The following is a 26181-nucleotide window of genomic DNA, read 5'->3' as shown; positions in this document are numbered from 1 at the left end:
GAGTTTTTTTAGCCAAATTTTGAGGTTTGCAAAGGATTCTGGGTAACAGAACCTGGTCCGAGCCACACAAGTCACCCCATCTTGGATTCCCCTAGGTCTTTAGTTTTCAGAAATGCACAGATTTGGTAGGTTTCCCTAGGTGGCGGCTGAGCTACAGGCCAAAATCTACAGGTAGGCACTTTGCAAAAAACACCTCTGTTTTCCTTCACCAATTTGGCTGTGTCCACGTTGCGCTTTGGGGCATTTCCTGTCACGGGCGCTAGGCCTACCCACACAAGTGAGGTATCATTTTTATCGGGAGACGTGGGGGAACGCTGGGTGGAAGGGAATTCGTGGCTCCTCTCAGATTCCAGAACTTTCTGCCACAGAAATGTGAGGAACATGTGTTTTTTTAGCCAAATTTTGAGGTTTGCAAAGGATTCTGGGTAACAGAACCTGGTCCGAGCCACACAAGTCACCCCATCTTGGATTCCCCTAGGTCTCTAGTTTTCAGAAATGCACAGGTTTGGTAGGTTTCCCTAGGTGCCGGCTGAGCTACAGGGCAAAATCTACAGGTAGGCACTTAGCAAAAAACACCTCTGTTTTCCTTCACAAATTTGGATGTGTCCACGTTGTGCTTTGGGGCGTTTCCTGTCGCGGGCGCTAGGCCTACCCACACATGTGAGGTATCATTTTTATCGTGAGATGTGGGGGAACGCTGGGTGGAAGGAAGTTCGTGGCTCCTCTCAGATTCCAGAACGTTCTGCCACAGAAATTTGAGGAACATGAGTTTATTTAGCCAAATTTTGAGGTTTGCAAAGGATTCTGGGTAACAGAACCTGGTCCGAGCCACACAAGTCACCCCATCTTGGATTCCCCTAGGTCTCTAGTTTTCAGAAATGCACAGGTTTGGTAGGTTTCCCTAGGTGGCGGCTGAGCTACAGGCCAAAATCTACAGGTAGGCACTTTGCAAAAAACACCTCTGTTTTCCTTCACAAATTTGGATGTGTCCACCTTACGCTTTGGGGCGTTTCCTGTCGCGGGCGCTAGGCCTATCCACACATGTGAGGTATCATTTTTATCGTGAGACGTGGGGGAACGCTGGGTGGAAGGAAGTTCGTGGCTCCTCTCAGATTCCAGAACGTTCTGCCACAGAAATGTGAGGAACATGTGTTTTTTTAGCCAAATTTTGAGGTTTGCAAAGGATTCTGGGTAACAGAACCTGGTCCGAGCCACACAAGTCACCCCATCTTGGATTCCCCTAGGTCTCTAGTTTTCAGAAATGCACAGGTTTGGTAGGTTTCCCTAGGTGGCGGCTGAGCTACAGGCCAAAATCTACAGGTAGGCACTTTGCAAAAAACACCTCTGTTTTCCTTCACAAATTTGGATGTGTCCACGTTGCGCTTTGGGGCGTTTCCTGTCACGGGCGCTAGGCCTATCCACACATGTGAGGTATCATTTTTATCGTGAGACGTGGGGGAACGCTGGGTGGAAGGAAATTCGTGGCTCCTCTCAGATTCCAGAACGTTCTGCCACAGAAATGTGAGTAACATGAGTTTTTTTAGCCAAATTTTGAGGTGTGCAAAGGATTCTGGGTAACAGAACCTGGTCCGAGCCACACAAGTCACCCCATCTTGGATTCCCCTAGGTCTCTAGTTTTCAGAAATGCAAAGGTTTGGTAGGTTTCCCTAGGTGGCGGCTGAGCTACAGGCCAAAATCTACAGGTAGGTACCTTGCAAAAAACACCTCTGTTTTCCTTCACCAATTTGGCTGTGTCCACGTTGCGCTTTGGGGCATTTCCTGTCACGGGCGCTAGGCCTACCCACACAAGTCAGGTATCATTTTTATCGGGAGATGTGGGGGAACGCTGGGTGGAAGGAAATTCGTGGCTCATCTCAGATTCCAGAACTTTCTGCCACAGAAATGTGAGGAACATGTGATTTTTTAGACAAATTTTGAGGTTTGCAAAGGATTCTGGGTAACAGAACCTGGTCCGAGCCACACAAGTCACCCCATCTTGGATTCCCCTAGGTCTCTAGTTTTCAGAAATGCACAGGTTTGGTAGGTTTCCCTAGGTGACGGCTGAGCTACAGGCCAAAATCTACAGGTAGGCACTTTGCAAAAAACACCTCTGTTTTCCTTCACCAATTTTTCTGTGTCCACGTTGCGCTTTGGGGCATTTCCTGTCACGGGCACTAGGCCTACCCACACAAGTGAGGTATCATTTTTATCGGGAGACGAGGGGGAACGCTGGGTGGAAGGAAATTCGTGGCTCCTCTCAGATTCCAGAACTTTCTGCCACAGAAATGTGAGGAACATGTGTTTTTTTAGCCAAATTTTGAGGTTTGCAAAGGATTCTGGGTAACAGAACCTGGTCCGAGCCACACAAGTCACCCCATCTTGTATTCCCCTAGGTCTCTAGTTTTCAGAAATGCACAGATTTGGTAGGTTTCCCTAGGTGGCGGCTGAGCTACAGGCCAAAATCTACAGGTAGGCACTTTGCAAAAAAACACCTCTGTTTTCCTTCACCAATTTGGCTGTGTCCACGTTGCGCTTTGGGGCATTTCCTGTCACGGGCGCTAGGCCTACCCACACAAGTGAGGTATCATTTTTATCGGGAGACGTGGGGGAACGCTGGGTGGAAGGAAATTCGTGGCTCCTCTCAGATTCCAGAACATTCTGCCACAGAAATGTGAGGAACATGTGTTTTTTTAGCCAAATTTTGAGGTTTGCAAAGGATTCTGGGTAACAGAACCTGGTCCGAGCCACACAAGTCACCCCATCTTGGATTCCCCTAGGTCTCTAGTTTTCAGAAATGCACAGGTTTGGTAGGTTTCCCTAGGTGCCGGCTGAGCTACAGGCCAAAATCTACAGGTAGGCACTTAGCAAAAAACACCTCTGTTTTCCTTCACAAATTTGGATGTGTCCACGTTGCGCTTTGGGGCGTTTCCTGTCGCGGGCGCTAGGCCTACCCACACATGTGAGGTATCATTTTTATCGTGAGACGTGGGGGAACGCTGGGTGGAAGAAAATTCGTGGCTCCTCTCAGATTCCAGAACGTTCTGCCACAGAAATGTGAGGAACATGAGTTTATTTAGCCAAATTTTGAGGTTTGCAAAGGATTCTGGGTAACAGAACCTGGTCCGAGCCACACAAGTCACCCCATCTTGGATTCCCCTAGGTCTCTAGTTTTCAGAAATGCACAGGTTTGGTAGGTTTCCCTAGGTGCCGGCTGAGCTACAGGCCAAAATCTACAGGTAGGCACTTAGCAAAAAACACATCTGTTTTCCTTCACAAATTTGGATGTGTCCACGTTGCGCTTTGGGGCGTTTCCTGTCGCGGGCGAAGGCCTACCCACACATGTGAGGTATCATTTTTATCGTGAGACGTAGAGGAACGCTGGGTGGAAGGAAATTCGTGGCTCCTCTCAGATTCCAGAACGTTCTGCCACAGAAATGTGAGGAACATGAGTTTATTTAGCCAAATTTTGAGGTTTGCAAAGGATTCTGGGTAACAGAACCTGGTCCGAGTCACACAAGTCACCCCATCTTGGATTCCCCTAGGTATCTAGTTTTCAGAAATGCACAGGTTTGGTAGGTTTCCCTAGGTGGCGGCTGAGCTACAGGCCAAAATCTACAGGTAGGCACTTAGCAAAAAACACCTCTGTTTTCCTTCACAAATTTGGATGTGTCCACGTTGCGCTTTGGGGCGTTTCCTGTCACGGGCGCTAGGCCTACCCACACATGTGAGGTATCATTTTTATCGTGAGACGTGGGGGAACGCTGGGTGGAAGGAAATTCGTGGCTCCTCTCAGATTCCAGAACGTTCTGCCACAGAAATGTGAGGAACATGAGTTTATTTAGCCAAATTTTGAGGTTTGCAAAGGATTCTGGGTAACAGAACCTGGTCCGAGCCACACAAGTCACCCCATCTTGGATTCCCCTAGGTATCTAGTTTTCATAAATGCACAGGTTTGGTAGGTTTCCCTAGGTGGCGGCTGAGCTACAAGCCAAAATCTACAGGTAGGCACTTTGCAAAAAACACCTCTGTTTTCCTTCACAAATTTGGATGTGTCCACGTTGCGGTTTGGGGCGTTTCCTGTCGCGGGCGCTAGGCCTACCCACACAAGTGAGGTATCATTTTTATCGGGAGACGTGGGGGAACGCTGGGTGGTAGGAAATTCGTGGCTCCTCTCAGATTCCAGAACTTTCTGCCACAGAAAGGAACATGTGTTTTTTTAGCCAAATTTTGAGGTTTGCAAAGGATTCTGGGTAACAGAACCTGGTCCGAGCCACACAAGTCACCCCATCTTGGATTCCCCTAGGTCTCTAGTTTCCAGAAATGCACAGGTTTGGTAGGTTTCCCTAGGTGGCGGCTGAGCTACAGGCCAAAATCTACAAGTAGGCACTTTGCAAAAAACACCTCTGTTTTCCTTCACAAATTTGGATGTGTCCACCTTGCGCTTTGGGGTGTTTCCTGTCGCGGGCGCTAGGCCTATCCACACATGTGAGGTATCATTTTTATCGTGAGACGTGGGGGAACGCTGGGTGGAAGGAAGTTTGTGGCTCCTCTCAGATTCCAGAACGTTCTGCCACAGAAATGTGAGGAACATGATTTTTTTTAGCCAAATTTTGAGGTTTGCAAAGGATTCTGGGTAACAGAACCTGGTCTGAGCCACACAAGTCACCCCATCTTGGATTCCCCTAGGTCTCTAGTTTTCAGAAATGCACAGGTTTGGTGGGTTTCCCTAGGTGGCGGCTGAGCTACAGGCCAAAATCTACAGGTAGGCACTTAGCAAAAAACACCTCTGTTTTCCTTCACAAATTTGGATGTGTTCACGTTGCGCTTTGGGGCGTTTCCTGTCGCGGGCGCTAGGCCTACCCACACATGTGAGGTATCATTTTTATCGTGAGACGTGGGGGAACGCTGGGTGTAAGGAAATTCGTGGCTCCTCTCAGATTCGAGAACGTTCTGCCACAGAAATGTGAGGAACATGAGTTTATTTAGCCAAATTTTGAGGTTTGCAAAGGATTCTGGGTAACAGAACCTGGTCCGAGCCACACAAGTCACCCCATCTTGGATTCCCCTAGGTATCTAGTTTTCATAAATGCACAGGTTTGGTAGGTTTCCCTAGGTGGCGGCTGAGCTACAAGCCAAAATCTACAGGTAGGCACTTTGCAAAAAACACCTCTGTTTTCCTTCACAAATTTGGATGTGTCCACGTTGCGGTTTGGGGCGTTTCCTGTCGCGGGCGCTAGGCCTACCCACACAAGTGAGGTATCATTTTTATCGGGAGACGTGGGGGAACGCTGGGTGGTAGGAAATTCGTGGCTCCTCTCAGATTCCAGAACTTTCTGCCACAGAAAGGAACATGTGTTTTTTTAGCCAAATTGTGAGGTTTGCAAAGGATTCTGGGTAACAGAACCTGGTCCGAGCCACACAAGTCACCCCATCTTGGATTCCCCTAGATCTCTAGTTTTCAGAAATGCACAGGTTTGGTAGGTTTCCCTAGGTGGCGGCTGAGCTACAGGCCAAAATCTACAGGTAGGCACTTTGCAAAAAACACCTCTGTTTTCCTTCACAAATTTGGATGTGTCCACCTTGCGCTTTGGGGCGTTTCCTGTCGCGGGTGCTAGGCCTATCCACACATGTGAGGTATCATTTTTATCGTGAGACGTGGGGGAACGCTGGGTGGAAGGAAGTTCGTGGCTCCTCTCAGATTCCAGAACGTTCTGCCACAGAAATGTGAGGAACATGTGTTTTTTTAGCCAAATTTTGAGGTTTGCAAAGGATTCTGGGTAACAGAACCTGGTCCGAGCCACACAAGTCACCCCATCTTGGATTCCCCTAGGTCTCTAGTTTTCAGAAATGCACAGGTTTGGTAGGTTTCCCTAGGTGGCGGCTGAGCTACAGGCCAAAATCTACAGGTAGGCACTTTGCAAAAAAACACCTCTGTTTTCCTTCACCAATTTGGCTGTGTCCACGTTGCGCTTTGGGGCATTTCCTGTCACGGGCGCTAGGCCTACCCACACAAGTGAGGTATCATTTTTATCGGGAGACGTGGGGGAACGCTGGGTGGAAGGAAGTTCGTGGCTCCTCTCAGATTCCAGAACTTTCTGCCACAGAAATGTGAGGAACATGTGTTTTTTTAGCCAAATTTTGAGGTTTGCAAAGGATTCTGGGTAACAGAACCTGGTCCGAGCCACACAAGTCACCCCATCTTGGATTCCCCTAGGTCTCTAGTTTTCAGAAATGCACAGGTTTGGTAGGTTTCCCTAGGTGCCGGCTGAGCTACAGGGCAAAATCTACAGGTAGGCACTTAGCAAAAAACACCTCTGTTTTCCTTCACAAATTTGGATGTGTCCACGTTGTGCTTTGGGGCGTTTCCTGTCGCGGGCGCTAGGCCTACCCACACATGTGAGGTATCATTTTTATCGTGAGACATGGGGGAACGCTGGGTAGAAGGAAATTCGTGGCTCCTCTCAGATTCCAGAACGTTCTGCCACAGAAATGTGAGGAACATGAGTTTATTTAGCCAAATTTTGAGGTTTGCAAAGGATTGTGGGTAACAGAACCTGGTCCGAGCCACACAAGTCACCCCATCTTGGATTCCCCTAGGTCTCTAGTTTTCAGAAATGCACAGGTTTGGTAGGTTTCCCTAGGTGGCGGTTGAGCTACAGGCCAAAATCTACAGGTAGGCACTTTGCAAAAAACACCTCTGTTTTCCTTCACAAATTTGGATGTGTCCACGTTGCGCTTTGGGGCGTTTCCTGTCACGGGCGCTAGGCCTATCCACACATGTGAGGTATCATTTTTATCGTGAGACGTGGAGGAACGCTGGGTGGAAGGAAATTCGTGGCTCCTCTCAGATTCCAGAACGTTCTGCCACAGAAATGTGAGTAACATGAGTTTTTTTAGCCAAATTTTGAGGTTTGCAAAGGATTCTGGGTAACAGAACCTGGTCCGAGCCACACAAGTCACCCCATCTTGGATTCCCCTAGGTCTCTCGTTTTCAGAAATGCACAGATTTGGTAGGTTTCCCTAGGTGGCGGCTGAGCTACAGGCCAAAATCTACAGGTAGGCACTTTGCAAAAAACACCTCTGTTTTCCTTCACCAATTTGGCTGTGTCCACGTTGCGCTTTGGGGCATTTCCTGTCACGGGCGCTAGGCCTACCCACACAAGTGAGGTATCATTTTTATCGGGAGACGTGGGGGAACGCTGGGTGGAAGGAAGTTCGTGGCTCCTCTCAGATTCCAGAACTTTCTGCCACAGAAATGTGAGGAACATGTGTTTTTTTAGCCAAATTTTGAGGTTTGCAAAGGATTCTGGGTAACAGAACCTGGTCCGAGCCACACAAGTCACCCCATCTTGGATTCCCCTAGGTCTCTAGTTTTCAGAAATGCACAGGTTTGGTAGGTTTCCCTCGGTGCCGGCTGAGCTACAGGCCAAAATCTACAGGTAGGCACTTAGCAAAAAACACCTCTGTTTTCCTTCACAAATTTGGATGTGTCCACGTTGCGCTTTGGGGCGTTTCCTGTCGCGGGCGCTAGGCCTACCCACACATGTGAGGTATCATTTTTATCGTGAGACGTGGGGGAACGCTGGGTGGAAGGAAATTCGTGGCTCCTCTCAGATTCCAGAACGTTCTGCCACAGAAATGTGAGGAACATGAGTTTATTTAGCCAAATTTTGAGGTTTGCAAAGGATTCTGGGTAACAGAACCTGGTCCGAGCCACACAAGTCACCCCATCTTGGATTCCCCTCGGTATCTAGTTTTCAGAAATGCACAGGTTTGGTATGTTTCCTTAGGTGGCGGCTGAGCTACAAGCCAAAATCTACAGGTAGGCACTTTGCAAAAAACACCTCTGTTTTCCTTCACCAATTTGGCTGTGTCCACGTTGCGCTTTGGGGCATTTCCTGTCACGGGCGCTAGGCCTACCCACACAAGTGAGGTATCATTTTTATCGGGAGACGTGGGGGAACGCTGGGTGGAAGGAAATTCGTGGCTCCTCTCAGATACCAGAACTTTCTGCCACAGAAATGTGAGGAACATGTGTTTTTTTAGCCAAATTTTGAGGTTTGCAAAGGATTCTGGGTAACAGAACCTGGTCCGAGCCACACAAGTCACCCCATCTTGGATTCCCCTAGGTCTCTAGTTTTCAGAAATGCACAGGTTTGGTAGGTTTCCCTAGGTGGCAGCTGAGCTACAGGCCAAAATCTACAGGTAGGCACTTTGCAAAAAACACCTCTGTTTTCCTTCACAAATTTGGATGTGTCCACCTTGCGCTTTGGGGCGTTTCCTGTCACGGGCGCTAGGCCTATCCACACATGTGAGGTATCATTTTTATCGTGAGACGTGGGGGAACGCTGGGTGGAAGGAAATTCGTGGCTCCTCTCAGATTCCAGAACGTTCTGCCACAGAAATGTGAGGAACATGAGTTTTTTTAGCCAAATTTTGAGGTTTGCAAAGGATTCTGGGTAACAGAACCTGGTCCGAGCCACACAAGTCAACCCATCTTGGATTCCCCTAGGTCTCTAGTTTTCAGAAATGCACAGGTTTGGTAGGTTTCCCTAGGTGGCGGCTGAGCTACAGGCCAAAATCTACAGGTAGGCACTTTGCAAAAAACACCTCTGTTTTCCTTCACAAATTTGGATGTGTCCACGTTGCGCTTTGGGGCGTTTCCTGTCACGGGCGCTAGGCCTATCCACACATGTGAGGTATCATTTTTATCGTGAGACGTGGGGGAACGCTGGGTGGAAGGAAATTCGTGGCTCCTCTCAGATTCCAGAACGTTCTGCCACAGAAATGTGAGGAACATGAGTTTTTTTAGCCAAATTTTGAGGTTTGCAAAGGATTCTGGGTAACAGAACCTGGTCCGAGCCACACAAGTCACCCCATCTTGGATTCCCCTAGGTCTCTAGTTTTCAGAAATGCACAGGTTTGGTAGGTTTCCCTAGGTGGCGGCTGAGCTACAGGCCAAAATCTACAGGTAGGCACTTAGCAAAAAACACCTCTGTTTTCCTTCACAAATTTGGATGTGTCCACGTTGCGCTTTGGGGCGTTTCCTGTCGCGGGCGCTAGGCCTACCCACACATGTGAGGTATCATTTTTATCGTGAGACGTGGGGGAACGCTGGGTGTAAGGAAATTCGTGGCTCCTCTCAGATTCCAGAACGTTCTGCCACAGAAATGTGAGGAACATGAGTTTATTTAGCCAAATTTTGAGGTTTGCAAAGGATTCTGGGTAACAGAACCTGGTCCGAGCCACACAAGTCACCCCATCTTGGATTCCCCTAGGTATCTAGTTTTCATAAATGCACAGGTTTGGTAGGTTTCCCTAGGTGGCGGCTGAGCTACAAGCCAAAATCTACAGGTAGGCACTTTGCAAAAAACACCTCTGTTTTCCTTCACAAATTTGGATGTGTCCACGTTGCGGTTTGGGGCGTTTCCTGTCGCGGGCGCTAGGCCTACCCACACAAGTGAGGTATCATTTTTATCGGGAGACGTGGGGGAACGCTGGGTGGTAGGAAATTCGTGGCTCCTCTCAGATTCCAGAACTTTCTGCCACAGAAAGGAACATGTGTTTTTTTAGCCAAATTGTGAGGTTTGCAAAGGATTCTGGGTAACAGAACCTGGTCCGAGCCACACAAGTCACCCCATCTTGGATTCCCCTAGATCTCTAGTTTTCAGAAATGCACAGGTTTGGTAGGTTTCCCTAGGTGGCGGCTGAGCTACAGGCCAAAATCTACAGGTAGGCACTTTGCAAAAAACACCTCTGTTTTCCTTCACAAATTTGGATGTGTCCACCTTGTGCTTTGGGGCGTTTCCTGTCGCGGGTGCTAGGCCTATCCACACATGTGAGGTATCATTTTTATCGTGAGACGTGGGGGAACGCTGGGTGGAAGGAAGTTCGTGGCTCCTCTCAGATTCCAGAACGTTCTGCCACAGAAATGTGAGGAACATGTGTTTTTTTAGCCAAATTTTGAGGTTTGCAAAGGATTCTGGGTAACAGAACCTGGTCCGAGCCACACAAGTCACCCCATCTTGGATTCCCCTAGGTCTCTAGTTTTCAGAAATGCACAGGTTTGGTAGGTTTCCCTAGGTGGCGGCTGAGCTACAGGCCAAAATCTACAGGTAGGCACTTTGCAAAAAAACACCTCTGTTTTCCTTCACCAATTTGGCTGTGTCCACGTTGCGCTTTGGGGCATTTCCTGTCACGGGCGCTAGGCCTACCCACACAAGTGAGGTATCATTTTTATCGGGAGACGTGGGGGAACGCTGGGTGGAAGGAAGTTCGTGGCTCCTCTCAGATTCCAGAACTTTCTGCCACAGAAATGTGAGGAACATGTGTTTTTTTAGCCAAATTTTGAGGTTTGCAAAGGATTCTGGGTAACAGAACCTGGTCCGAGCCACACAAGTCACCCCATCTTGGATTCCCCTAGGTCTCTAGTTTTCAGAAATGCACAGGTTTGGTAGGTTTCCCTAGGTGCCGGCTGAGCTACAGGGCAAAATCTACAGGTAGGCACTTAGCAAAAAACACCTCTGTTTTCCTTCACAAATTTGGATGTGTCCACGTTGTGCTTTGGGGCGTTTCCTGTCGCGGGCGCTAGGCCTACCCACACATGTGAGGTATCATTTTTATCGTGAGACATGGGGGAACGCTGGGTGGAAGGAAATTCGTGGCTCCTCTCAGATTCCAGAACGTTCTGCCACAGAAATGTGAGGAACATGAGTTTATTTAGCCAAATTTTGAGGTTTGCAAAGGATTGTGGGTAACAGAACCTGGTCCGAGCCACACAAGTCACCCCATCTTGGATTCCCCTAGGTCTCTAGTTTTCAGAAATGCACAGGTTTGGTAGGTTTCCCTAGGTTGCGGCTGAGCTACAGGCCAAAATCTACAGGTAGGCACTTTGCAAAAAACACCTCTGTTTTCCTTCACAAATTTGGATGTGTCCACGTTGCGCTTTGGGGCGTTTCCTGTCACGGGCGCTAGGCCTATCCACACATGTGAGGTATCATTTTTATCGTGAGACGTGGAGGAACGCTGGGTGGAAGGAAATTCGTGGCTCCTCTCAGATTCCAGAACGTTCTGCCACAGAAATGTGAGTAACATGAGTTTTTTTAGCCAAATTTTGAGGTTTGCAAAGGATTCTGGGTAACAGAACCTGGTCCGAGCCACACAAGTCACCCCATCTTGGATTCCCCTCGGTATCTAGTTTTCAGAAATGCACAGGTTTGGTATGTTTCCTTAGGTGGCGGCTGAGCTACAAGCCAAAATCTACAGGTAGGCACTTTGCAAAAAACACCTCTGTTTTCCTTCACCAATTTGGCTGTGTCCACGTTGCGCTTTGGGGCATTTCCTGTCACGGGCGCTAGGCCTACCCACACAAGTGAGGTATCATTTTTATCGGGAGACGTGGGGGAACGCTGGGTGGAAGGAAATTCGTGGCTCCTCTCAGATACCAGAACTTTCTGCCACAGAAATGTGAGGAACATGTGTTTTTTTAGCCAAATTTTGAGGTTTGCAAAGGATTCTGGGTAACAGAACCTGGTCCGAGCCACACAAGTCACCCCATCTTGGATTCCCCTAGGTCTCTAGTTTTCAGAAATGCACAGGTTTGGTAGGTTTCCCTAGGTGGCAGCTGAGCTACAGGCCAAAATCTACAGGTAGGCACTTTGCAAAAAACACCTCTGTTTTCCTTCACAAATTTGGATGTGTCCACCTTGCGCTTTGGGGCGTTTCCTGTCACGGGCGCTAGGCCTATCCACACATGTGAGGTATCATTTTTATCGTGAGACGTGGGGGAACGCTGGGTGGAAGGAAATTCGTGGCTCCTCTCAGATTCCAGAACGTTCTGCCACAGAAATGTGAGGAACATGAGTTTTTTTAGCCAAATTTTGAGGTTTGCAAAGGATTCTGGGTAACAGAACCTGGTCCGAGCCACACAAGTCAACCCATCTTGGATTCCCCTAGGTCTCTAGTTTTCAGAAATGCACAGGTTTGGTAGGTTTCCCTAGGTGGCGGCTGAGCTACAGGCCAAAATCTACAGGTAGGCACTTTGCAAAAAACACCTCTGTTTTCCTTCACAAATTTGGATGTGTCCACGTTGCGCTTTGGGGCGTTTCCTGTCACGGGCGCTAGGCCTATCCACACATGTGAGGTATCATTTTTATCGTGAGACGTGGGGGAACGCTGGGTGGAAGGAAATTCGTGGCTCCTCTCAGATTCCAGAACGTTCTGCCACAGAAATGTGAGGAACATGAGTTTTTTTAGCCAAATTTTGAGGTTTGCAAAGGATTCTGGGTAACAGAACCTGGTCCGAGCCACACAAGTCACCCCATCTTGGATTCCCCTAGGTCTCTAGTTTTCAGAAATGCACAGGTTTGGTAGGTTTCCCTAGGTGGCGGCTGAGCTACAGGCCAAAATCTACAGGTAGGCACTTAGCAAAAAACACCTCTGTTTTCCTTCACAAATTTGGATGTGTCCACGTTGCGCTTTGGGGCGTTTCCTGTCGCGGGCGCTAGGCCTACCCACACATGTGAGGTATCATTTTTATCGTGAGACGTGGGGGAACGCTGGGTGGAAGGAAATTCGTGGCTCCTCTCAGATTCCAGAACGTTCTGCCACAGAAATGTGAGGAACATGAGTTTATTTAGCCAAATTTTGAGGTTTGCAAAGGATTCTGGGTAACAGAACCTGGTCCGAGCCACACAAGTCACCCCATCTTGGATTCCCCTAGGTATCTAGTTTTCATAAATGCACAGGTTTGGTAGGTTTCCCTAGGTGGCGGCTGAGCTACAAGCCAAAATCTACAGGTAGGCACTTTGCAAAAAACACCTCTGTTTTCCTTCACAAATTTGGATGTGTCCACGTTGCGGTTTGGGGCGTTTCCTGTCGCGGGCGCTAGGCCTACCCACACAAGTGAGGTATCATTTTTATCGGGAGACGTGGGGGAACGCTGGGTGGTAGGAAATTCGTGGCTCCTCTCAGATTCCAGAACTTTCTGCCACAGAAAGGAACATGTGTTTTTTTAGCCAAATTTTGAGGTTTGCAAAAGATTCTGGGTAACAGAACCTGGTCCGAGCCACACAAGTCACCCCATCTTGGATTCCCCTAGGTCTCTAGTTTCCAGAAATGCACAGGTTTGGTAGGTTTCCCTAGGTGGCGGCTGAGCTACAGGCCAAAATCTACAAGTAGGCACTTTGCAAAAAACACCTCTGTTTTCCTTCACAAATTTGGATGTGTCCACCTTGCGCTTTGGGGTGTATCCTGTCGCGGGCGCTAGGCCTATCCACACATGTGAGGTATCATTTTTATCGTGAGACGTGGGGGAACGCTGGGTGGAAGGAAGTTCGTGGCTCCTCTCAGATTCCAGAACGTTCTGCCACAGAAATGTGAGGAACATGATTTTTTTTAGCCAAATTTTGAGGTTTGCAAAGGATTCTGGGTAACAGAACCTGGTCCGAGCCACACAAGTCACCCCATCTTGGATTCCCCTAGGTCTCTAGTTTTCAGAAATGCACAGGTTTGGTAGGTTTCCCTAGGTGGCGGCTGAGCTACAGGCCAAAATCTACAGGTAGGCACTTAGCAAAAAACACCTCTGTTTTCCTTCACAAATTTGGATGTGTCCACGTTGCGCTTTGGGGCGTTTCCTGTTTCGGGCGCTAGGCCTACCCACACATGTGAGGTATCATTTTTATCGTGAGACGTGGGGGAACGCTGGGTGTAAGGAAATTCGTGGCTCCTCTCAGATTCCAGAACGTTCTGCCACAGAAATGTGAGGAACATGAGTTTATTTAGCCAAATTTTGAGGTTTGCAAAGGATTCTGGGTAACAGAACCTGGTCCGAGCCACACAAGTCACCCCATCTTGGATTCCCCTAGGTATCTAGTTTTCATAAATGTACAGGTTTGGTAGGTTTCCCTAGGTGGCGGCTGAGCTACAAGCCAAAATCTACAGGTAGGCACTTTGCAAAAAACACCTCTGTTTTCCTTCACAAATTTGGATGTGTCCACGTTGCGGTTTGGGGCGTTTCCTGTCGCGGGCGCTAGGCCTACCCACACAAGTGAGGTATCATTTTTATCGGGAGACGTGGGGGAACGCTGGGTGGTAGGAAATTCGTGGCTCCTCTCAGATTCCAGAACTTTCTGCCACAGAAAGGAACATGTGTTTTTTTAGCCAAATTGTGAGGTTTGCAAAGGATTCTGGGTAACAGAACCTGGTCCGAGCCACACAAGTCACCCCATCTTGGATTCCCCTAGATCTCTAGTTTTCAGAAATGCACAGGTTTGGTAGGTTTCCCTAGGTGGCGGCTGAGCTACAGGCCAAAATCTACAGGTAGGCACTTTGCAAAAAACACCTCTGTTTTCCTTCACAAATTTGGATGTGTCCACCTTGCGCTTTGGGGCGTTTCCTGTCGCGGGCGCTAGGCCTATCCACACATGTGAGGTATCATTTTTATCGTGAGACGTGGGGGAACGCTGGGTAGAAGGAAGTTCGTGGCTCCTCTCAGATTCCAGAACGTTCTGCCACAGAAATGTGAGGAACATGTGTTTTTTTAGCCAAATTTTGAGGTTTGCAAAGGATTCTGGGTAACAGAACCTGGTCCGAGCCACACAAGTCACCCCATCTTGGATTCCCCTAGGTCTCTAATTTTCAGAAATGCACAGGTTTGGTAGGTTTTCCTAGGTGGCGGCTGAGCTACAGGCCAAAATCTACAGGTAGGCACTTTGCAAAAAACACCTCTGTTTTCCTTCACAAATTTGGATGTGTCCACGTTGCGCTTTGGGGCGTTTCCTGTCACGGGCGCTAGGCCTATCCACACATGTGAGGTATCATTTTTATCGTGAGACGTGGGGGAACGCTGGGCGGAAGGAAGTTCGTGGCTCCTCTCAGATTCCAGAACGTTCTGCCACAGAAATGTGAGGAACATGATTTTTTTAGCCAAATTTTGAGGTTTGCAAAGGATTCTGGGTAACAGAACCTGGTCCGAGCCACACAAGTCACCCCATCTTGGATTCCCCTAGGTCTCTAGTTTTCAGAAATGCACAGGTTTGGTAGGTTTCCCTAGGTGGCGGCTGAGCTACAGGCCAAAATCTACAGGTAGGCACTTAGCAAAAAACACCTCTGTTTTCCTTCACAAATTTGGATGTGTCCACGTTGCGCTTTGGGGCGTTTCCTGTTTCGGGCGCTAGGCCTACCCACACATGTGAGGTATCATTTTTATCGTGAGACGTGGGGGAACGCTGGGTGTAAGGAAATTCGTGGCTCCTCTCAGATTCCAGAACGTTCTGCCACAGAAATGTGAGGAACATGAGTTTATTTAGCCAAATTTTGAGGTTTGCAAAGGATTCTGGGTAACAGAACCTGGTCCGAGCCACACAAGTCACCCCATCTTGGATTCCCCTAGGTATCTAGTTTTCATAAATGTACAGGTTTGGTAGGTTTCCCTAGGTGGCGGCTGAGCTACAAGCCAAAATCTACAGGTAGGCACTTTGCAAAAAACACCTCTGTTTTCCTTCACAAATTTGGATGTGTCCACGTTGCGGTTTGGGGCGTTTCCTGTCGCGGGCGCTAGGCCTACCCACACAAGTGAGGTATCATTTGTATCGGGAGACGTGGGGGAACGCTGGGTGGTAGGAAATTCGTGGCTCCTCTCAGATTCCAGAACTTTCTGCCACAGAAAGGAACATGTGTTTTTTTAGCCAAATTGTGAGGTTTGCAAAGGATTCTGGGTAACAGAACCTGGTCCGAGCCACACAAGTCACCCCATCTTGGATTCCCCTAGATCTCTAGTTTTCAGAAATGCACAGGTTTGGTAGGTTTCCCTAGGTGGCGGCTGAGCTACAGGCCAAAATCTACAGGTAGGCACTTTGCAAAAAACACCTCTGTTTTCCTTCACAAATTTGGATGTGTCCACCTTGCGCTTTGGGGCGTTTCCTGTCGCGGGCGCTAGGCCTATCCACACATGTGAGGTATCATTTTTATCGTGAGACGTGGGGGAACGCTGGGTAGAAGGAAGTTCGTGGCTCCTCTCAGATTCCAGAACGTTCTGCCACAGAAATGTGAGGAACATGTGTTTTTTTAGCCAAATTTTGAGGTTTGCAAAGGATTCTGGGTAACAGAACCTGGTCCGAGCCACACAAGTCACCCCATCTTGGATTCCCCTAGGTCTCTAATTTTCAGAAATGCACAGGTTTGGTAGGTTTCCCTAGGTGGCGGCTGAGCTACAGGCCAAAATCTACAGGTAGGCACTTTGCAAAAAACACCTCTGTTTTCCTTCACAAATTTGGATGTGTCCACGTTGCGCTTTGGGGCGTTTCCTGTCACGGGCGCTAGGCCTATCCACACATGTGAGGTATCATTTTTATCGTGAGACGTGGGGGAACGCTGGGTGGAAGGAAATTCGTGGCTCCTCTCAGATTCCAGAACGTTCTGCCACAGAAATGTGAGGAACATGAGTTTTTTTAGCCAAATTTTGAGGTTTGCAAAGGATTCTGGGTAACAGAACCTGGTCCGAGCCACACAAGTCACCCCATCTTGGATTCCCCTAGGTCTCTAGTTTTCAGAAATGCACAGATTTGGAAGGTTTCCCTAGGTGGCGGCTGAGCTACAGGCCAAAATCTAGAGGTAGGCACTTTGCAAAAAAACACCTCTGTTTTCCTTCACCAATTTGGCTGTGTCCACGTTGCGCTTTGGGGCATTTCCTGTCACGGGCGCTAGGCCTACGCACACAAGTGAGGTATCATTTTTATCGGGAGACGTGGGGGAACGCTGGGTGGAAGGAAGTTCGTGGCTCCTCTCAGATTCCAGAACTTTCTGCCACAGAAATGTGAGGAACATGTGTTTTTTTAGCCAAATTTTGAGGTTTGCAAAGGATTCTGGGTAACAGAACCTGGTCCGAGCCACACAAGTCACCCCATTTTGGATTCCCCTAGGTCTCTAGTTTTCAGAAATGCACAGGTTTGGTAGGTTTCCCTAGGTGCCGGCTGAGCTACAGGGCAAAATCTACAGGTAGGCACTTAGCAAATAACACCTCTGTTTTCCTTCACAAATTTGGATGTGTCCACGTTGCGCTTTGGGGCGTTTCCTGTTTCGGGCGCTAGGCCTACCCACACATGTGAGGTATCATTTTTATCGTGAGACGTGGGGGAACGCTGGGTGTAAGGAAATTCGTGGCTCCTCTCAGATTCCAGAACGTTCTGCCACAGAAATGTGAGGAACATGAGTTTATTTAGCCAAATTTTGAGGTTTGCAAAGGATTCTGGGTAACAGAACCTGGTCCGAGCCACACAAGTCACCCCATCTTGGATTCCCCTAGGTATCTAGTTTTCATAAATGTACAGGTTTGGTAGGTTTCCCTAGGTGGCGGCTGAGCTACAAGCCAAAATCTACAGGTAGGCACTTTGCAAAAAACACCTCTGTTTTCCTTCACAAATTTGGATGTGTCCACGTTGCGGTTTGGGGCGTTTCCTGTCGCGGGCGCTAGGCCTACCCACACAAGTGAGGTATCATTTGTATCGGGAGACGTGGGGGAACGCTGGGTGGTAGGAAATTCGTGGCTCCTCTCAGATTCCAGAACTTTCTGCCACAGAAAGGAACATGTGTTTTTTTAGCCAAATTGTGAGGTTTGCAAAGGATTCTGGGTAACAGAACCTGGTCCGAGCCACACAAGTCACCCCATCTTGGATTCCCCTAGATCTCTAGTTTTCAGAAATGCACAGGTTTGGTAGGTTTCCCTAGGTGGCGGCTGAGCTACAGGCCAAAATCTACAGGTAGGCACTTTGCAAAAAACACCTCTGTTTTCCTTCACAAATTTGGATGTGTCCACCTTGCGCTTTGGGGCGTTTCCTGTCGCGGGCGCTAGGCCTATCCACACATGTGAGGTATCATTTTTATCGTGAGACGTGGGGGAACGCTGGGTAGAAGGAAGTTCGTGGCTCCTCTCAGATTCCAGAACGTTCTGCCACAGAAATGTGAGGAACATGTGTTTTTTTAGCCAAATTTTGAGGTTTGCAAAGGATTCTGGGTAACAGAACCTGGTCCGAGCCACACAAGTCACCCCATCTTGGATTCCCCTAGGTCTCTAATTTTCAGAAATGCACAGGTTTGGTAGGTTTCCCTAGGTGGCGGCTGAGCTACAGGCCAAAATCTACAGGTAGGCACTTTGCAAAAAACACCTCTGTTTTCCTTCACAAATTTGGATGTGTCCACGTTGCGCTTTGGGGCGTTTCCTGTCACGGGCGCTAGGCCTATCCACACATGTGAGGTATCATTTTTATCGTGAGACGTGGGGGAACGCTGGGTGGAAGGAAATTCGTGGCTCCTCTCAGATTCCAGAACGTTCTGCCACAGAAATGTGAGGAACATGAGTTTTTTTAGCCAAATTTTGAGGTTTGCAAAGGATTCTGGGTAACAGAACCTGGTCCGAGCCACACAAGTCACCCCATCTTGGATTCCCCTAGGTCTCTAGTTTTCAGAAATGCACAGATTTGGTAGGTTTCCCTAGGTGGCGGCTGAGCTACAGGCCAAAATCTACAGGTAGGCACTTTGCAAAAAAACACCTCTGTTTTCCTTCACCAATTTGGCTGTGTCCACGTTGCGCTTTGGGGCATTTCCTGTCACGGGCGCTAGGCCTACCCACACAAGTGAGGTATCATTTTTATCGGGAGACGTGGGGGAACGCTGGGTGGAAGGAAGTTCGTGGCTCCTCTCAGATTCCAGAACTTTCTGCCACAGAAATGTGAGGAACATGTGTTTTTTTAGCCAAATTTTGAGGTTTGCAAAGGATTCTGGGTAACAGAACCTGGTCCGAGCCACACAAGTCACCCCATTTTGGATTCCCCTAGGTCTCTAGTTTTCAGAAATGCACAGGTTTGGTAGGTTTCCCTAGGTGCCGGCTGAGCTACAGGGCAAAATCTACAGGTAGGCACTTAGCAAAAAACACCTCTGTTTTCCTTCACAAATTTGGATGTGTCCACGTTGCGCTTTGGGGCGTTTCCTGTCGCGGGCGCTAGGCCTACCCACACATGTGAGGTATCATTTTTATCGTGAGACATGGGGGAACGCTGGGTGGAAGGAAATTCGTGGCTCCTCTCAGATTCCAGAACGTTCTGCCACAGAAATGTGAGGAACATGAGTTTATTTAGCCAAATTTTGAGGTTTGCAAAGGATTGTGGGTAACAGAACCTGGTCCGAGCCACACAAGTCACCCCATCTTGGATTCCCCTAGGTCTCTAGTTTTCAGAAATGCACAGGTTTGGCAGGTTTCCCTAGGTGGCGGCTGAGCTACAGGCCAAAATCTACAGGTAGGCACTTTGCAAAAAACACCTCTGTTTTCCTTCACAAATTTGGATGTGTCCACGTTGCGCTTTGGGGCGTTTCCTGTCACGGGCGCTAGGCCTATCCACACATGTGAGGTATCATTTTTATCGTGAGACGTGGGGGAACGCTGGGTGGAAGGAAATTCGTGGCTCCTCTCAGATTCCAGAACGTTCTGCCACAGAAATGTGAGTAACATGAGTTTTTTTAGCCAAATTTTGAGGTTTGCAAAGGATTCTGGGTAACAGAACCTGGTCCGAGCCACACAAGTCACCCCATCTTGGATTCCCCTAGGTCTCTCGTTTTCAGAAATGCACAGATTTGGTAGGTTTCCCTAGGTGGCGGCTGAGCTACAGGCCAAAATCTACAGGTAGGCACTTTGCAAAAAAAACCTCTGTTTTCCATCACCAATTTGGCTGTGTCCACGTTGCGCTTTGGGGCATTTCCTGTCACGGGCGCTAGGCCTACCCACACAAGTGAGGTATCATTTTTATCGGGAGACGTGGGGGAACGCTGGGTGGAAGGAAGTTCGTGGCTCCTCTCAGATTCCAAAACTTTCTGCCACAGAAATGTGAGGAACATGTGTTTTTTTAGCCAAATGTTGAGGTTTGCAAAGGATTCTGGGTAACAGAACCTGGTCCGAGCCACACAAGTCACCCCATCTTGGATTCCCCTAGGTATCTAGTTTTCAGAAATGCACAGGTTTGGTATGTTTCCTTAGGTGGCGGCTGAGCTACAAGCCAAAATCTACAGGTAGGCACTTTGCAAAAAACACCTCTGTTTTCCTTCACCAATTTGGCTGTGTCCACGTTGCGCTTTGGGGCATTTCCTGTCACGGGCGCTAGGCCTACCCACACAAGTGAGGTATCATTTTTATCGGGAGACGTGGGGGAACGCTGGGTGGAAGGAAATTCGTGGCTCCTCTCAGATACCAGAACTTTCTGCCACAGAAATGTGAGGAACATGTGTTTTTTTAGCCAAATTTTGAGGTTTGCAAAGGATTCTGGGTAACAGAACCTGGTCCGAGCCACACAAGTCACCCCATCTTGGATTCCCCTAGGTCTCTAGTTTTCAGAAATGCACAGGTTTGGTAGGTTTCCCTAGGTGGCAGCTGAGCTACAGGCCAAAATCTACAGGTAGGCACTTTGCAAAAAACACCTCTGTTTTCCTTCACAAATTTGGATGTGTCCACGTTGCGCTTTGGGGCGTTTCCTGTCACGGGCGCTAGGCCTATCCACACATGTGAGGTATCATTTTTATCGTGAGACGTGGGGGAACGCTGGGTGGAAGGAAATTCGTGGCTCCTCTCAGATTCCAGAACGTTCTGCCACAGAAATGTGAGGAACATGAGTTTTTTTAGCCAAATTTTGAGGTTTGCAAAGGATTCTGGGTAACAGAACCTGGTCCGAGCCACACAAGTCAACCCATCTTGGATTCCCCTAGGTCTCTAGTTTTCAGAAATGCACAGGTTTGGTAGGTTTCCCTAGGTGGCGGCTGAGCTACAGGCCAAAATCTACAGGTAGGCACTTTGCAAAAAACACCTCTGTTTTCCTTCACAAATTTGGATGTGTCCACGTTGCGCTTTGGGGCGTTTCCTGTCACGGGCGCTAGGCCTATCCACACATGTGAGGTATCATTTTTATCGTGAGACGTGGGGGAACGCTGGGTGGAAGGAAATTCGTGGCTCCTCTCAGATTCCAGAACGTTCTGCCACAGAAATGTGAGGAACATGAGTTTTTTTAGCCAAATTTTGAGGTTTGCAAAGGATTCTGGGTAACAGAACCTGGTCCGAGCCACACAAGTCACCCCATCTTGGATTCCCCTAGGTCTCTAGTTTTCAGAAATGCACAGGTTTGGTAGGTTTCCCTAGGTGGCGGCTGAGCTACAGGCCAAAATCTACAGGTAGGCACTTAGCAAAAAACACCTCTGTTTTCCTTCACAAATTTGGATGTGTCCACGTTGCGCTTTGGGGCGTTTCCTGTCGCGGGCGCTAGGCCTACCCACACATGTGAGGTATCATTTTTATCGTGAGACGTGGGGGAACGCTGGGTGGAAGGAAATTCGTGGCTCCTCTCAGATTCCAGAACGTTCTGCCACAGAAATGTGAGGAACATGAGTTTATTTAGCCAAATTTTGAGGTTTGCAAAGGATTCTGGGTAACAGAACCTGGTCCGAGCCACACAAGTCACCCCATCTTGGATTCCCCTAGGTATCTAGTTTTCATAAATGCACAGGTTTGGTAGGTTTCCCTAGGTGGCGGCTGAGCTACAAGCCAAAATCTACAGGTAGGCACTTTGCAAAAAACACCTCTGTTTTCCTTCACAAATTTGGATGTGTCCACGTTGCGGTTTGGGGCGTTTCCTGTCGCGGGCGCTAGGCCTACCCACACAAGTGAGGTATCATTTTTATCGGGAGACGTGGGGGAACGCTGGGTGGTAGGAAATTCGTGGCTCCTCTCAGATTCCAGAACTTTCTGCCACAGAAAGGAACATGTGTTTTTTTAGCCAAATTTTGAGGTTTGCAAAAGATTCTGGGTAACAGAACCTGGTCCGAGCCACACAAGTCACCCCATCTTGGATTCCCCTAGGTCTCTAGTTTCCAGAAATGCACAGGTTTGGTAGGTTTCCCTAGGTGGCGGCTGAGCTACAGGCCAAAATCTACAAGTAGGCACTTTGCAAAAAACACCTCTGTTTTCCTTCACAAATTTGGATGTGTCCACCTTGCGCTTTGGGGTGTATCCTGTCGCGGGCGCTAGGCCTATCCACACATGTGAGGTATCATTTTTATCGTGAGACGTGGGGGAACGCTGGGTGGAAGGAAGTTCGTGGCTCCTCTCAGATTCCAGAACGTTCTGCCACAGAAATGTGAGGAACATGATTTGTTTTAGCCAAATTTTGAGGTTTGCAAAGGATTCTGGGTAACAGAACCTGGTCCGAGCCACACAAGTCACCCCATCTTGGATTCCCCTAGGTCTCTAGTTTTCAGAAATGCACAGGTTTGGTAGGTTTCCCTAGGTGGCGGCTGAGCTACAGGCCAAAATCTACAGGTAGGCACTTAGCAAAAAACACCTCTGTTTTCCTTCACAAATTTGGATGTGTCCACGTTGCGCTTTGGGGCGTTTCCTGTTTCGGGCGCTAGGCCTACCCACACATGTGAGGTATCATTTTTATCGTGAGACGTGGGGGAACGCTGGGTGTAAGGAAATTCGTGGCTCCTCTCAGATTCCAGAACGTTCTGCCACAGAAATGTGAGGAACATGAGTTTATTTAGCCAAATTTTGAGGTTTGCAAAGGATTCTGGGTAACAGAACCTGGTCCGAGCCACACAAGTCACCCCATCTTGGATTCCCCTAGGTATCTAGTTTTCATAAATGTACAGGTTTGGTAGGTTTCCCTAGGTGGCGGCTGAGCTACAAGCCAAAATCTACAGGTAGGCACTTTGCAAAAAACACCTCTGTTTTCCTTCACAAATTTGGATGTGTCCACGTTGCGGTTTGGGGCGTTTCCTGTCGCGGGCGCTAGGCCTATCCACACAAGTGAGGTATCATTTTTATCGGGAGACGTGGGGGAACGCTGGGTGGTAGGAAATTCGTGGCTCCTCTCAGATTCCAGAACTTTCTGCCACAGAAAGGAACATGTGTTTTTTTAGCCAAATTGTGAGGTTTGCAAAGGATTCTGGGTAACAGAACCTGGTCCGAGCCACACAAGTCACCCCATCTTGGATTCCCCTAGATCTCTAGTTTTCAGAAATGCACAGGTTTGGTAGGTTTCCCTAGGTGGCGGCTGAGCTACAGGCCAAAATCTACAGGTAGGCACTTTGCAAAAAACACCTCTGTTTTCCTTCACAAATTTGGATGTGTCCACCTTGCGCTTTGGGGCGTTTCCTGTCGCGGGCGCTAGGCCTATCCACACATGTGAGGTATCATTTTTATCGTGAGACGTGGGGGAACGCTGGGTAGAAGGAAGTTCGTGGCTCCTCTCAGATTCCAGAACGTTCTGCCACAGAAATGTGAGGAACATGTGTTTTTTTAGCCAAATTTTGAGGTTTGCAAAGGATTCTGGGTAACAGAACCTGGTCCGAGCCACACAAGTCACCCCATCTTGGATTCCCCTAGGTCTCTAATTTTCAGAAATGCACAGGTTTGGTAGGTTTTCCTAGGTGGCGGCTGAGCTACAGGCCAAAATCTACAGGTAGGCACTTTGCAAAAAACACCTCTGTTTTCCTTCACAAATTTGGATGTGTCCACGTTGCGCTTTGGGGCGTTTCCTGTCACGGGCGCTAGGCCTATCCACACATGTGAGGTATCATTTTTATCGTGAGACGTGGGGGAACGCTGGGCGGAAGGAAGTTCGTGGCTCCTCTCAGATTCCAGAACGTTCTGCCACAGAAATGTGAGGAACATGATTTTTTTAGCCAAATTTTGAGGTTTGCAAAGGATTCTGGGTAACAGAACCTGGTCCGAGCCACACAAGTCACCCCATCTTGGATTCCCCTAGGTCTCTAGTTTTCAGAAATGCACAGGTTTGGTAGGTTTCCCTAGGTGGCGGCTGAGCTACAGGCCAAAATCTACAGGTAGGCACTTAGCAAAAAACACCTCTGTTTTCCTTCACAAATTTGGATGTGTCCACGTTGCGCTTTGGGGCGTTTCCTGTTTCGGGCGCTAGGCCTACCCACACATGTGAGGTATCATTTTTATCGTGAGACGTGGGGGAACGCTGGGTGTAAGGAAATTCGTGGCTCCTCTCAGATTCCAGAACGTTCTGCCACAGAAATGTGAGGAACATGAGTTTATTTAGCCAAATTTTGAGGTTTGCAAAGGATTCTGGGTAACAGAACCTGGTCCGAGCCACACAAGTCACCCCATCTTGGATTCCCCTAGGTATCTAGTTTTCATAAATGTACAGGTTTGGTAGGTTTCCCTAGGTGGCGGCTGAGCTACAAGCCAAAATCTACAGGTAGGCACTTTGCAAAAAACACCTCTGTTTTCCTTCACAAATTTGGATGTGTCCACGTTGCGGTTTGGGGCGTTTCCTGTCGCGGGCGCTAGGCCTACCCACACAAGTGAGGTATCATTTGTATCGGGAGACGTGGGGGAACGCTGGGTGGTAGGAAATTCGTGGCTCCTCTCAGATTCCAGAACTTTCTGCCACAGAAAGGAACATGTGTTTTTTTAGCCAAATTGTGAGGTTTGCAAAGGATTCTGGGTAACAGAACCTGGTCCGAGCCACACAAGTCACCCCATCTTGGATTCCCCTAGATCTCTAGTTTTCAGAAATGCACAGGTTTGGTAGGTTTCCCTAGGTGGCGGCTGAGCTACAGGCCAAAATCTACAGGTAGGCACTTTGCAAAAAACACCTCTGTTTTCCTTCACAAATTTGGATGTGTCCACCTTGCGCTTTGGGGCGTTTCCTGTCGCGGGCGCTAGGCCTATCCACACATGTGAGGTATCATTTTTATCGTGAGACGTGGGGGAACGCTGGGTAGAAGGAAGTTCGTGGCTCCTCTCAGATTCCAGAACGTTCTGCCACAGAAATGTGAGGAACATGTGTTTTTTTAGCCAAATTTTGAGGTTTGCAAAGGATTCTGGGTAACAGAACCTGGTCCGAGCCACACAAGTCACCCCATCTTGGATTCCCCTAGGTCTCTAATTTTCAGAAATGCACAGGTTTGGTAGGTTTCCCTAGGTGGCGGCTGAGCTACAGGCCAAAATCTACAGGTAGGCACTTTGCAAAAAACACCTCTGTTTTCCTTCACAAATTTGGATGTGTCCACGTTGCGCTTTGGGGCGTTTCCTGTCACGGGCGCTAGGCCTATCCACACATGTGAGGTATCATTTTTATCGTGAGACGTGGGGGAACGCTGGGTGGAAGGAAATTCGTGGCTCCTCTCAGATTCCAGAACGTTCTGCCACAGAAATGTGAGGAACATGAGTTTTTTTAGCCAAATTTTGAGGTTTGCAAAGGATTCTGGGTAACAGAACCTGGTCCGAGCCACACAAGTCACCCCATCTTGGATTCCCCTAGGTCTCTAGTTTTCAGAAATGCACAGATTTGGAAGGTTTCCCTAGGTGGCGGCTGAGCTACAGGCCAAAATCTAGAGGTAGGCACTTTGCAAAAAAACACCTCTGTTTTCCTTCACCAATTTGGCTGTGTCCACGTTGCGCTTTGGGGCATTTCCTGTCACGGGCGCTAGGCCTACGCACACAAGTGAGGTATCATTTTTATCGGGAGACGTGGGGGAACGCTGGGTGGAAGGAAGTTCGTGGCTCCTCTCAGATTCCAGAACTTTCTGCCACAGAAATGTGAGGAACATGTGTTTTTTTAGCCAAATTTTGAGGTTTGCAAAGGATTCTGGGTAACAGAACCTGGTCCGAGCCACACAAGTCACCCCATTTTGGATTCCCCTAGGTCTCTAGTTTTCAGAAATGCACAGGTTTGGTAGGTTTCCCTAGGTGCCGGCTGAGCTACAGGGCAAAATCTACAGGTAGGCACTTAGCAAATAACACCTCTGTTTTCCTTCACAAATTTGGATGTGTCCACGTTGCGCTTTGGGGCGTTTCCTGTTTCGGGCGCTAGGCCTACCCACACATGTGAGGTATCATTTTTATCGTGAGACGTGGGGGAACGCTGGGTGTAAGGAAATTCGTGGCTCCTCTCAGATTCCAGAACGTTCTGCCACAGAAATGTGAGGAACATGAGTTTATTTAGCCAAATTTTGAGGTTTGCAAAGGATTCTGGGTAACAGAACCTGGTCCGAGCCACACAAGTCACCCCATCTTGGATTCCCCTAGGTATCTAGTTTTCATAAATGTACAGGTTTGGTAGGTTTCCGTGGCGGCTGAGCTACAAGCCAAAATCTACAGGTAGGCACTTTGCAAAA

This window comes from Pleurodeles waltl, chromosome 1_2 (assembly GCF_031143425.1).
Source record: "Pleurodeles waltl isolate 20211129_DDA chromosome 1_2, aPleWal1.hap1.20221129, whole genome shotgun sequence".
NCBI classification, from domain to species: Eukaryota; Metazoa; Chordata; class Amphibia; order Caudata; family Salamandridae; genus Pleurodeles; species Pleurodeles waltl.
This window is presented reverse-complemented; position numbering follows the sequence as displayed.